Below are 12,837 nucleotides of genomic sequence, written 5' to 3'. Positions count from 1 at the left end.
TTATTAAACTACTGACCTCAGTTGGGTGCAAACAGGAAAAAACTTTATTCTTTTTCAGAACAACCCCCTTCAAGGCATCTGTGAATTACGGGAAGACTGTTGAGGGCTACAGGACAGTTTATTTAGTTAATGAAAAGGAAATGTGAGAGGCACCATGGCTTATCCCCAGACAGACTACCTGCATTCAGATTCTAGCTCTGATACTTACTAGGGTGTACCTTTTTTGAGCCTCAGATTTTTGGGTATAACATGTATGCAGTAATAGGACTTATAGGTCATTTTGAGAAGTTAATACATTCATGTCTGACAGGTCTTGGCACATCATAATAAATGTTAGCTATTACTAGTATGAATGTGTAAACAAATATGTGAATGAATATGTGAAGAAGTGCAAATCTCATGACCAATGCCTGGAATAAATTGTCATTGCCATGAATACAAGTGGGAATAGCAGATGACCTATCTTCTGGGTGATGCTTGCAAGATTCCTGGGAGGTCACAGTGCAAAACCCCTGTCAAGTGTGCTCAAAGAGGTCAGAACGAAACAGATTCCTTTGAAGAGTAAATCAACTCTCATGACAATAAAGGCTTTCATGACAAACAATTTTGACAGGTGAATTGTTTAGAAGAAGAGACTGTGGATTCAGCAAAGCCAAAAGGTATCCTGTCAATTAGAGAATAACAACTTTTCTTTCTTCCATGCTTTAGCTCTTACGAGGTTGGACACAGATGATCTCATGTGATCTTTATAGTAATTACAACCCAGAAATGAGCAAGCTGTGAATTAACCACTTCCACCCCAGAACCGGTTGTTAGTCATTTACCAGCACACCACTGCCTGGGACCCTCATGAGAAAGTCCAAGCGTCTCCTCTGGACTTCTAGGTTTTTTCATGAGCTAGCCCTCACCCACCCATTCTGCCTCGTCTCTCTTCTGCATTAGAAGTTCAGGCTTCTGCTAGCCTTCCAATCACCTGAGATTGTGTTTAAAAGTGAAGATTCTTGGTCCTCTCTTCCAGAAATCCCGACTCACTGAATCCAAGAACCATGCATTTGTGCCAAAAGGCTGGAGGACTCTGATGCAGGTGATCCTCCCACCAAGTGTTGCAGAAACACTGGGTCTACCCTCTGTCTATCCACGGGGATGCCCTATAGCTCCCTGAGCCTGGCGTACTTCACACCTTCCAAATCTTACAGCGCGCTCTCCTCTCTGCTGGCATATTCTTCTCCATCCTGCCCTGTCTGTCTACCCTGCTGACTCTAAGGCCACCTTCACGTGGCAGCATGGATGCCACATCCTCTGGGAAATCTCTGAAGCCCCAAGATGGGGCTAGGTGTCCATCACATGCTCTGCCTACCTTGTTCCAAGCCTCCCTCACACTCTAAGCCCCTACGTATTTATCCATTGCCTTTTGCAACGGACTGTGAGCCTCTCCACTATATCGTGTTCTTATTTCTTCCTTTTCCTTTTTTTTTTTTTTTTTTTTTTTTGAGAGACGGAGTCTTGCTCTGTCACCCAGGCTGGAATGCAGTGGCATGATCTCAGCTCACTGCAACCTCTGCCTCCTGAGTTCAAGCAATTCTTCAACCTCAGCCTCATGCATAGCTGGGATTATAAGTGTGCACCACCACACCCAGCTAATTTTTGCACTTTTAGTAGAGACGGGGTTTCCCCATGTTGGCCAGGCTGGTCTTGATCTCCCGACCTCAAGTGATCTGCCCACCTCAGCCTCCCAAAGTGCTGGGATTACAAGTGTGAGCCACTGTGCCTGGCCCTGTTCTTATGTCTTTATTTAACTTTATTGGCATATATATGACGTACTTATTTTCTGCGGAGAAATGATAATTTCATACTTTCATATAGTCAAATCAGGGTCACTGGGATATCCATCACCTTAAATACTTCTCTTGTTTTGAGCTTGGAACATTCTAATTATTCTCTTCTGGCTATTTTGGAATAGACTATCGATTCATGTTAACTATCGTCACCCTGTTGATGTGTCAGACACCAGGGTTTATTTCTTCTAAGTGTGTATTTATCCCATTGTATCTTGTTCATCCTTTTAAGCCTAGTACATAGCATGGTACAGAAATATAGGGCCTTCATACATATTTATTGACTGAGTAAATGAACAAGGAGCACCCATAGGCTCTCTAAGGGCTCATGGGGTTTGATAAACTGGGCACGAAGGCCAAAGCAGCTGGTTAGAACCAGGGTAGAATTATCTCCATGAAATAATATGGGCAAATTCCACAGAATGAAGGCAATCAGGCAGAATATTTGGGGACAAGTAATGGGCAGGCCATTTTGTTGCCCTTTTCCTATCCTGTTCTTTGGGTGAATAATAATAACCAGCATTGACTGACTGTTTTGAATAGCTGCAGGTGTAAAGGGGGCTCTACCAGTGAAGACGCCATAACTGGAGGTGAACATTGACTTTGGTTTGGGTTCATCTGCTATCCCTGACTTCCATTTGGAACTTTAGATTCCAAAATGTTTCAGTGACTTTACTTTTGTTGAAAAAGCAAATGATTATTTTCCAGATAAAACAAAGCTGTGCTGACTTTAGGCAAACAGGAAAAAAATGGTGACTTTATTTTCACTTACTTCCAGTGTATCTCCATAGAGAGAGTAAACTAGCTAGAAACAGTAAAACAAGTTAGTTTCTTGTATCATTATGAAACCATGTTAATCAATATTTGAAGTAATGATGCATGAACAGTGGTAATATATTAGTACAATATAATAATATATAAAGAATTATTCTAATAGTCATAATGTATTGAAACTTAATATATTATAACATGTTTTAGTATATATTTATTCATATATTTATAAAACATGTTAATATATTATTTATATAACACTGGCTTTGATTATACAGTATAGTATGTTAATAAAATATTGTTTTATATATTAGTTATCAAATATATATATTTTAAGATAATATTTTATTAGTAAGTATAATAGTAGTTGCCATTTATTGAGCATTTACTATGAAGACAGTTTTTTTTTCTAATTTCAGATTCAGGGGGCACATGGATACGTTTGTTACAAGGGCTAGATTGCATGATGCTAAGGTTTGGGCTTCTGTTGATCCTGTCAATCAAATAGTGGACATAGGACCCAATAGAAAGATTTTCAGTCCTTGCCCCACCCTCTTCCTCCCGTCTTTTGGAGCCCCGAGTGTCTACTGTACCCATCTTTATGTCCATGAGTACTCAATGTTTATCTCCCACTTATAAGCGAGAACATGTGGTATTTGGTTTTCTCTTTCTGCATTAATTTGCTTATGATAATGGGCTCCAGCTCCATCCATGTTGCTGCAAAGGACATGATTCATTCTTTTTATGGCTGTGTAGTATTCTATGGTGTATATGTACCACATTTTCTTTATCCAGTCGTTGCTGATGGGCAGCTGCGTTGATGCCATGCCTTTGCTATTGTGAATAGTGCTGTGATAAATAGAGAAATGTGTCTTTTCGGTAGAATGATTTCTTTTCCTTTGGGTATATGCTCAGTAATGGGATTGCTGGGTCGAATAGTAGTTCTATTTTTAGTTCTTTGAGAAATCTCCAAACTGCTTTAAACAGGGGTTGAACTAATACACTTTCCCACTAACAGTGTATTGGCATTCCATTTTTTCCCACAACTTCACCTGCATCTGTTATGTTTTGGCTTCTTAGTTGTAACTATTCTGATTGGCGTGGATGGCTATCGCTGTGGTTTTGATTTGTGCTTCTCTGATGATCACTGATGCTGAGCATTTTTTCATATGCTTGTTGGTGGCTTTGTCTTCTTTTGAAAAATGTCTGTTCATGTCCTCTGCCCACTTCTTAATGAGGTTATTTGTTTTTGTTTTTGTTTTATTTCCTTATTGATTTAAGTCCTTTATGGATTCTGGATATTAGTCCTTTTTCAGATGCATAGTTTGCAAATATTTTCTCCTGTTCTATAGGTTGTCTGTTTACTCTGTTGACAGTTTCTTTTGCTGTGCGGAAGCTCTACTGTAAAGATAATTTTTTAGAAATATCTAATCCAGGGGTGTCCAATCTTTTGGCTTTCCTGGGCCACATTGGAAGGAGAATTGTCTTGGGCCACACATAAAATACACTAACATCAACAATAGATGATGAGCAAAAGAAAAAAAAATGAAGGTCCGTGCATAATCTCATGTTTTAAGAAAGTTGAAGAATTTGTGTTGGGCTGCATTCAAAGCCATCGGGGGTTGCAGGTTGGACAAACTTGACCTGATCCTTATAGGAATTTTGGAAAGCAGATATTTTAAACCTCATTTTATAGATGCAAAACCATGGCTCCAAGAGGTTGATTTCCTCTGATCTATGGAAATGGTGAGTGGAGAAATCAGGGCTTTGAACCTACCAATCACTGGCTCCATCTTCTTCCCAATACCACGTGCTCCCTGTTCCCAACGTAGAAATGAAGACTAGGGAGGAGAAGAGGCTGAGTCCCACCTCACCTTACTGTGCACCGGGAATCACGGGATGGGCTACCTTAGTGTTTAACCCACAAGTTCATGTATTTTTAACCATGCGAATCCTGAGACAGCTTGATTCCTGAATAGCCTTACTGTAGACACCGCACAAACCAGCTTCCGGGTTGCCTGGGATGCGGGACCTGGGGCTCATTGCCAGCTACATGAGAGGAGAGCACAGGGACCCGGCACAGGGCTCAGGCATAGGCACAGGGACAGGGACCAGGCGCAGGTCGCCCCTGCCATTCTCCCAGCCAGAGCGGCTGGCCTGTTTCTCAACAGTGAAGGCTTTAGTGCCTGAAGATGAGGCTTGGGCGAATACAGGATGAAAACTCATGCCTCAGAAGGTAGACGAAAGACCTAGAAACAGACCACATATACCAGCTATGTCGCTGCTGGGCTTTCAAAGCCATGGTTGGTTTGCAGCCTTTTCCATCGCGTGCCAACAAAAATCCTGTTGGCCCAGGAGACATTAGGAAGCCTCTGTGGGGAGCTGTCTGGATGGCCCTGAGGAATGAGAAAATACACGGGCCATTGGCCTCATCAGAGGGAATCACAGGGCGCTGGGTAGCCACGCCCCGGGGCTGGTGGACCACACTGCACTTGCAGAGGGAGATACTCATTCGACTGAGAAAAAGACCTCGGAGAGGCCCCAAGCCAGTGACCTCACGCTGGAATCTGAGTGTAGCAGGAAGAAGGGAACACGACTCGGGAAGCAAGAGGAGTGAGATGAAGATTTCTGGGGATTTCTGATGTCTCAAACATGTAGGCGTTTATTTGCAGTAATTGTGTTCCTTTTCGGGCCAGACCTGTCTGCTACGTCTCAGGCAGGGGGAGAAGCTTGGAAGCTGCTGGGAAGGGAAAGGTAACCTGGAGGTTCTGGAATCTCATTTGCTTATTCATCCAACAAGGATTTATTAAGTGCTCGTAAGGAGTGCCAGGCAACAAACACGTTTCCTTCTATCAGAAATGTGCAAACAAAAGAGAAAGTTTAACAAAGAGTCCACCAGCAAGACAAAGCGACCCATTCAGTTTCTCCTGAAAACAAATGGGAACACAAGCTCCCGGAAGCTAGAAGCAGATGATTTTTTCCAAAGCCGCGTACTTTTCACTGAGTGTGATGCTTTTATTACAAGTGGATGATAGCGATTGGGAAAATTAACTCCACATTGATATTCAAAGGGAATTACGTTAATGATAATAACTTAGTATCTTCAAAGGGATAAAAATGCCTTCAGGGGATCCTATTAAGTCTCAGAAGGTCTCCTTTATCTTACACAAAGAGCATGAACCTGCACATATTTTATAAATGGGGAAACTGAAATTTAGACATTTCTCCTAAAATTTCAAAGTAAAACAATGTCTTTAACACTAGAGAAACCAGTTTTAAAAATACAGTGTAGGATACCATGAAACTCAACAAAGATTAAAGTCTTACTTCATCGGGGTTTTTTTTGTTTTGTTTTGTTTAAATTAGCATTGAGAACTCAAATAACCCCCACATTACATCCACAAACTTTCTATTATTCTTTGGTCTCTCTAGATTTTTGGCCGGAGATTCCTATTTAGCCTGTGTGCGCAGCTGTCATTTACTTTCAAACTTAATGTGAAAGAGATTCGAATGGCCATGCCGGTGTGTGTGGAAGGAATGGAGCAGGATTTACATATTACCACACAGGCTTTAAAGCAACTTGTAATTTATTTTACAGGTTGAGTAAACCATGCATTGCTCTTGGGTAAGGCTCTTGGGCACGTCATCCTGGGTGGATTTGAAAGAGATTAACATTTACTCTATGCTGTGCATAGCTTGACCTACTGTCCTGGTACCTGCAGCAACCAGCTAACGAAAATCCCAACAGGAATCCAGTTAAATAAAAAGAGAAGAGCTGATGCAATACTTCAAATGGCAGAAAACATATACAAAAAAAAAAAAAAAAAAAAAAAACAGAGAAACTCAAGACTCATGTTCAATTGGCTGGGATGAGAGTGGGGTACAGGACCAAGTTAACGGGGTTAATTCAGCTGTGCCTCACTCATCCCCTTCAACCAGACCCCGTGTTCCTCCTGTACAATGAGAGTGCTGAGCTCATTCATTCCTCATATGTGACCATCAGCTTTCACTGCAGAGGTCAAAGCACTTCGGGCATTCATGCCATCATATACACTTGTACCAGAGGACCTAGGATATGCCAAAATCCCACTTACAAAATGTCACTGGGAGCAACTACATTGTCGAAATAAGCTGTTAAGGCAGCAATCACAATTTACCAGAAGTAGACACATCCCAGCTTTATGGCTTCTTGGGTGGGGCCAATGAATCAGTTAGAGATGCCTTGTCTAGTGTGGTGGCCACTAACTACATGTGACTATTGAGCCCTTGAAATGTGACCAGTCTGCCTTGAGATGTGCTATAAGCATAAAATGCAAACCAGATTTTGAAGGTTTTATACAAAAAATATGTATATATAAAAAATACCTTAATTTTTCTATTTAGTACATGATGACATGAAAATATATTAGATATATTTGTCTAAATAAATTATATAAAATATCTAATATATATAACTTAAAATAATTTAATATAAACATATTATTAGAATCGCTTTTAACTATTCCTTTTTTTGCCTTTGCATATTGATACATAATATCTGTACATATTCATGGTATACATGTGATATTTTGATACATACAATGTGTAATGATCAAATCAGGACTTTTAGGGGGTCCATCACCTTGAACATTTATCATTTCTTTGTGTTGAGAACATTTCAAATCTAGGTATTTTCAAAAATATAATGTTGTTGGCTATCATCACCCTACTGTGCTATCAAACAGTAGAACTTATTTCTTCTATCCGACTGTAGGTTTGTACCCATTAACCAACCTCTTCTCATGTCCCCTCTCCAACACACCTCTCCAAGCCTCTGGTAACTACTATGCTACTCTCTGTCTCTACGAGATCAACTATTTTAGTTCCCACATATGAGTGAGAATACGTGATATTTTTCTTTCTGTGCCTGGCTTATTTCATAATGACCTCCGTTTCCATCCATATCGCTGCAAATGGCAGGATTTCATTCTTTTTTTATGGCCAAACAGTATTTCATTGTGTATATATGTCACATTTTCTTTATATATTCATCCACTGATGGACACTCAGGTTGATTTCATATCGTGGCTATTGTAAATCATCCTGCAAAAAACATGAGGGTGCAGGTATCTCTTTGAAATACTGATTTCCTTTCCTTTGGGTAAATACCCGATAGTGGAATTGTTGGATTGTATGGTAGCTCTATTTTTAGTTTAAGTAATCTTCATACCAGCTGGGCATGGTGGTTCACGCCTGTAATCCCAGCACTTTGGGAGGCCGAGGCGGGTGGATTACCTCAGGTTAGGAGTTCAAGACCAGCCTGGCCAACGCAGTGAAACCCTGTCTCTACTAAAACTACAAAACATTATCCAGGTGTGGTGGCAGGTGCCTGTAATCCCAGCTACTCGGGGGGCTGAGGCAGGAGAATCACTTGAACCCAGGAGGCAGAGGTTACAGTGAGCCAAGATTGTGCCACTGCACTCCAGCCTGGGCGACAAGAGTGAAACTCCCGTCTCAAGAGAAAAAAAAAATCATGCAGTTTTGCATAATGGCTGTACTAATAATCTACGTTCCTACCAACAGTGTGTGAATTCCCTTTTCTCCACATCCTTGCCAGCATTTGTTATTTTTTGTCTCTTTGATAACCCCATTCTAAATTGGGTAAAATGATAGCTTCTTGTGAAGCTAATATCCAGAATGTTCTGGCTTCCGGAGAGCTTGTGTTCCCATTTGTTTTCAGGAGACACTGAATGGGTTTTGATTGGCATTTCCCTGATGATTGGTGATGTTGAGCATTTTTTCATATATCTGTCGGTCATTTGTATGTCCTCTTTTGAGAAATAATTACTCAGATCCTTTGCCCACATTTTAATGGGATTATTATTATTGTTATTTGCTGTTGAGTTGTTTGAGTTCCTTGAACATTCTGGATATTAGTTCCTTGTCAGATGAATAGTTTACAAACATTTTCTCCCATTCAACAGGTGTCTCTCCACTCTGTTGAGTGTTTCTTTTTCTGGGCAGTAGCTTTTTAGTTTAATGTAGTTCCACCTGTCTATTTTTGTGTTGTTGCCTGTGCTTTTGAGGTCTGAGCCATAAAACCTTTGCCGAGACCAATGTCCTGAATTGTTTCCCCTGTTTTCTTCTAGTAATTTTATAATTTCAGGTCTTACATTTAAGCTTTTAACTCACTTTTGCATTGATTTTTTTAATATGGCGAGAGACGGTATCCAGTTTTCCCAGGGCCATTTATTAAAGAGGATGTTCGTTCCTCAATGTATGTTCTTGGCACCTTTTTCAAAAATCAGTTGGCTGTAAATATATAGACTTATTTATATCTGGTTTCTCTATTGCATTCCATTTATATATGTGTCTGTTTTTATACCAATATCATGATGTTTAGATCATTATAGCATTTGGTGCATATTTTTTTTGGAGATGGAGTCTTGCTCTGTTGCCCAGGCTGGAGTGCAGTGGCATGATCTCGGCTCACTGTGACCTCTGCCTCCCAGGTTCAAGCAGTTCTCCTGCCTCAGCCTCCCAAGTAGCTGGGATTACAGGCGCCCACCACCATGCCTGGCTAATTTTTTGTATTTTAGTAGAGACAGGGTTTCACCATATTGCCCAGGCTGGTCTCAAACTCCCCAGCTCAGGCAATCCACTTACCTTGGTCTCCCAAAGTGCTAGGATTACAGGAGGGAGTCACTGTGCCCAGCCAGCATTTGGTATATTTTGAAGTTCCATCAGGTGATACCTCTAGCTTTTTTTGTTGTTGTTTTTGTTTTTTCTTTTTTGTTTTTTGTCAGCATTGCTTTGACTATTCAGGTTCTTTTGTGATTTCATATAAACTTTAGGATTTTGTTTCTGTTTTTGTAAAGAATGTCATTGGTATTTGGATAGGGATTGAATTGAATCTGTAGATTGCTTTGGGTAGTAGCATCATGATTATTTTAATAATATTAATTCTTCTGATCCATAAGCATGGGATATCTTCATTTGTTTGTATCTTCTGTCTTCTTCAGTTTCTTTCATCAGCATTTTATAGCTTTCTTTGTAGAGGTCTTTCACCTCCTTTGTTAAATTTTTTTCCTCAGTATTTTATTTTTTTTTGGCAGCAATTGTAAATGAGATTTCTTTCTTGATTTCTTTTTCAGCTACTTCATTATTGGCATATAGAAATGCTGTTGAATGTAGCTATTAGAAAATCTAAAATTAGAAATGTGGCTCAAATCATAATTGTATTGCACAGCCTTGAGCTAGAGAACATTTACTCCCTCAAGTTTAATGGCTATATGCCCAAGTAGTTTTCTGATTTGTTTTTATATTTTCCAGCAATCCCTGATTGTTCCAGAGACATTTTTAATGTACTATAATTGGGACCTCATCATAATCCTCCTCGGGCTGCTCCCCTCTCTCTCTCCCTTGTCTCGTTAAATGGCAGTCCATTCCATCCATGCACCCAAGCCAACAACTTGCCTTTATATACTCTCCTTTCCTTCCTTTTCACATTCAGTCAGTTTCCATATCCTGTTACTTCCTTTCTTCAAGATATCATGTATTTGTTTTTTCCTCTTCATCCACATGGTGGGTATTTTTCTGGAATAGAAGGCTACCTCCTCCTCCTCCTCCTCCTCCTCCTCTTTCTCCTCCTCCCTCTTCTTCCTTCTCTTCCTCCTCCTCTTCTTCCTCCTGCTCCTCTTCCTCTTCTTCCTCATCCTCTTCCTATTCCACCTCCTCCTCCTCTTCCTCTTCTTCGTCCTCCTCTTCCTCCTACTCCTCTTCCTCCTCCTCCTCTTTCTTGCCCCCCTCCTCCTCCTCCTTCTCCTCTTTCTTTTTTTTTCTTTATTTTTGAGATGGGGTCTCACTCTGTCTGTTACCCAGACCAGAAAGCTGTGGCATGACTATTGCTCACTGTAGCCTCTAACTCCTGGGCTCAAGCGATCCTCCTGCCTCAGCTCTCGAGTAGCTGGGGCCACAGACTCACACCGCCATACTCAGCAAATTTTTAATTATTTTTTGTAGAGGTGGGGTCTTGCTGTGTTGCCCAAGCTCGTCTTGCGCTCCTGGCTTCAAGCAGTCTTCCTGCCTCGGCCTCCCAAAGCAATTAGATTATAGGCATGAGCCACTACTCTTGACCACAGAGGCTATCTTCTGACTGAATTCTTGCCCTTCTCCTAGCCAAGTTTCTCATCTCCAACACTCACTTCCTCTAGTCAGTCAATTTATTACTGGTAGAGCTGCTGCTCTGAAACACAAATCTAATTATGCAATTTTTCTTCTCCAAATTCTTCTCCAGCTGCTCCCATTGCCTATACAAGGATATTTCCCCCACCCCCCACCTTTATATGACATTCAAGGCTCTTTATGATCAGGCCCCTGCAGGTCTTTTCAGCCTGAGCTATCGCTCCTTCTTCAGGAAGTTTTACTCTAGTATTGCTGGTGCTTCATCAGAAGGTCATGGTTTCCCTGGCCCTTATGTCTCTGTCCATGCTGAGCTTTGTGCCTGGGTTCTGCCCTTTTCCTTGTCTGCTGAAAATTCTATTGTCCCAGAAGTTAACTCAGCTTTTTCTATGAATCCTTTCCTGACTTGAAGCTCAGACTTAGGGTCTTAAGACTTAGGGTCTTCTCTTCCTAGATCTCCACTCACCATCCTTAAAGATTAAGTTCTCAGGCTTGTCCTACATTCGTAGTAAATTTGGCCAGATGCAGAGTCAAATTCTCATTTGTTAGAAATCCGCCTTGTGTCCTGTGTGTGCTATACAAATAGAAGACTAAGATTCACCTACAGATGTGTGAGTGCAAGATGCTAAGACCAGGTGGCCCTTACCTCAGCCAGAGAAGTGAGGCTCACCCACAGCAAGGGCTGTGTTGGCTGGACTCTGGGGTGATGGGGACAATGATGACATTTGCCGAGTTCCAGTCACTGTGATCAGTGCATCAGTTAAATGTGATCATCCCCATTCTAAAACGAAGACTCAAAAAGTGAAATTGCTTGCCGAAGGCTCAACAACCACTAAGGGATATTTGGCTGCCAATCCCACTCCGCTTCCACTCTACCAAATACCTCCTAAATTCGTGCCGTGGTTGGTGGTATTCAGAGTATGATATGGAGGCGACGATGACCTGATTCCTCAGGAAGAAAGAGTATGGGAGGAGCCAGAGAGCTGTAGGTCATGGGGTCCACTAGGGTGCAGAGACAGAGAAAGAGAGGTGGGGAGCAGATATGAAGACTGTGTAGGTTCAGGTCCCACAGCCTTAGGGCAACCAGCCTGTGACCTCTTAGTAAATTGGTCTGATGTATGGGCTATTCCCCTAAGGAGCACAGGAAGAGTCATTTTGTAACTTAGTTTTAGATTCAGGCTAGACTTTTGCTGCAGCTTTCAGACCTGAACCCCCAGGCTCTGTGGGGTGGGGAGTTGAAAACATGTTCCTCTGCTCCAAGGAGCTTTTCCTTTATCAAACAAGTGAACCAGCACAATAAAAGTGACTGCTTTAAACAAGGGTGTATCAGCTTAAAGAAACTATCTAGATTTCTGAAGTCTATTTTGCTTTACTGACTAACGTTTTCATGAAGAGTCTTGATAGACTAACAAAGGATAAAGAAGCCTCTTTGATAGAGAAACCCAATGAGGTCATTGAGCAGGACTTGTGCTCAGGTTTATAAGCTATGTTCCAGGAACAGCCAGGAGTCTGTGGAAGCGTCTAAGGTTCCCATTAAAGTGTTTTCCAAGTAGAGTTGAGTTTTATGCAAAATGGCTGATTTGCTAAAATCATGACTTAGTCCAGGTTTTCGGAAACATACAAAGGGTATAAACCCACGTAGATCTCTTTGTAGCTTAAGAACTGAAACATCACTAGTAGACTAGAGGTCTCCATGTACCTTCCCTCATTATCTCCCTCCCTCTCTCCTCCCAGGGTTAACTGCTACCCTGAATTTGGTATTTATCATCTGATACCGTTATTTATATTACAAACATGTTTGTAATAAAAATAAACAATATTGCAAGTATATTTTGGTGCTCTCAAGAGATGATATCTAAGTGTATGAATCATCTGCGATTTGTTTATTTCACTCAATAGTTTTAGTGTGAGAGTCACTGACATGGGTGTGTATTGTTGTAACTCATTCAAAATGGGTGTGTATTATTGTAATTAATTCATCGTGGGTGTGTATTGTCGTAATTCATTCATCATGGGTGTGTATTGTTGTAATTCACTCATCATGGGTGTGTATTGTTGTAGTTCATTCATT

General features: G+C 41.1%; 1 protein-coding gene across 2 annotated transcripts in view; it reads left to right on the top strand.

Moving 5' to 3' along the window:
• Positions 1-12,837, top strand: part of FRMD4A (FERM domain containing 4A) — a 685,957-nt gene that overhangs the window by 160,881 nt on the left and 512,239 nt on the right. The gene's annotated exons all lie outside the window — the stretch shown is intronic.

This window comes from Gorilla gorilla, chromosome 8 (assembly GCF_029281585.2).
Source record: "Gorilla gorilla gorilla isolate KB3781 chromosome 8, NHGRI_mGorGor1-v2.1_pri, whole genome shotgun sequence".
Lineage (NCBI taxonomy): Eukaryota > Metazoa > Chordata > Mammalia > Primates > Hominidae > Gorilla > Gorilla gorilla.
Note: the sequence above shows the minus strand (reverse complement) of the source record. Positions and strands in the feature narration are given on the sequence as shown.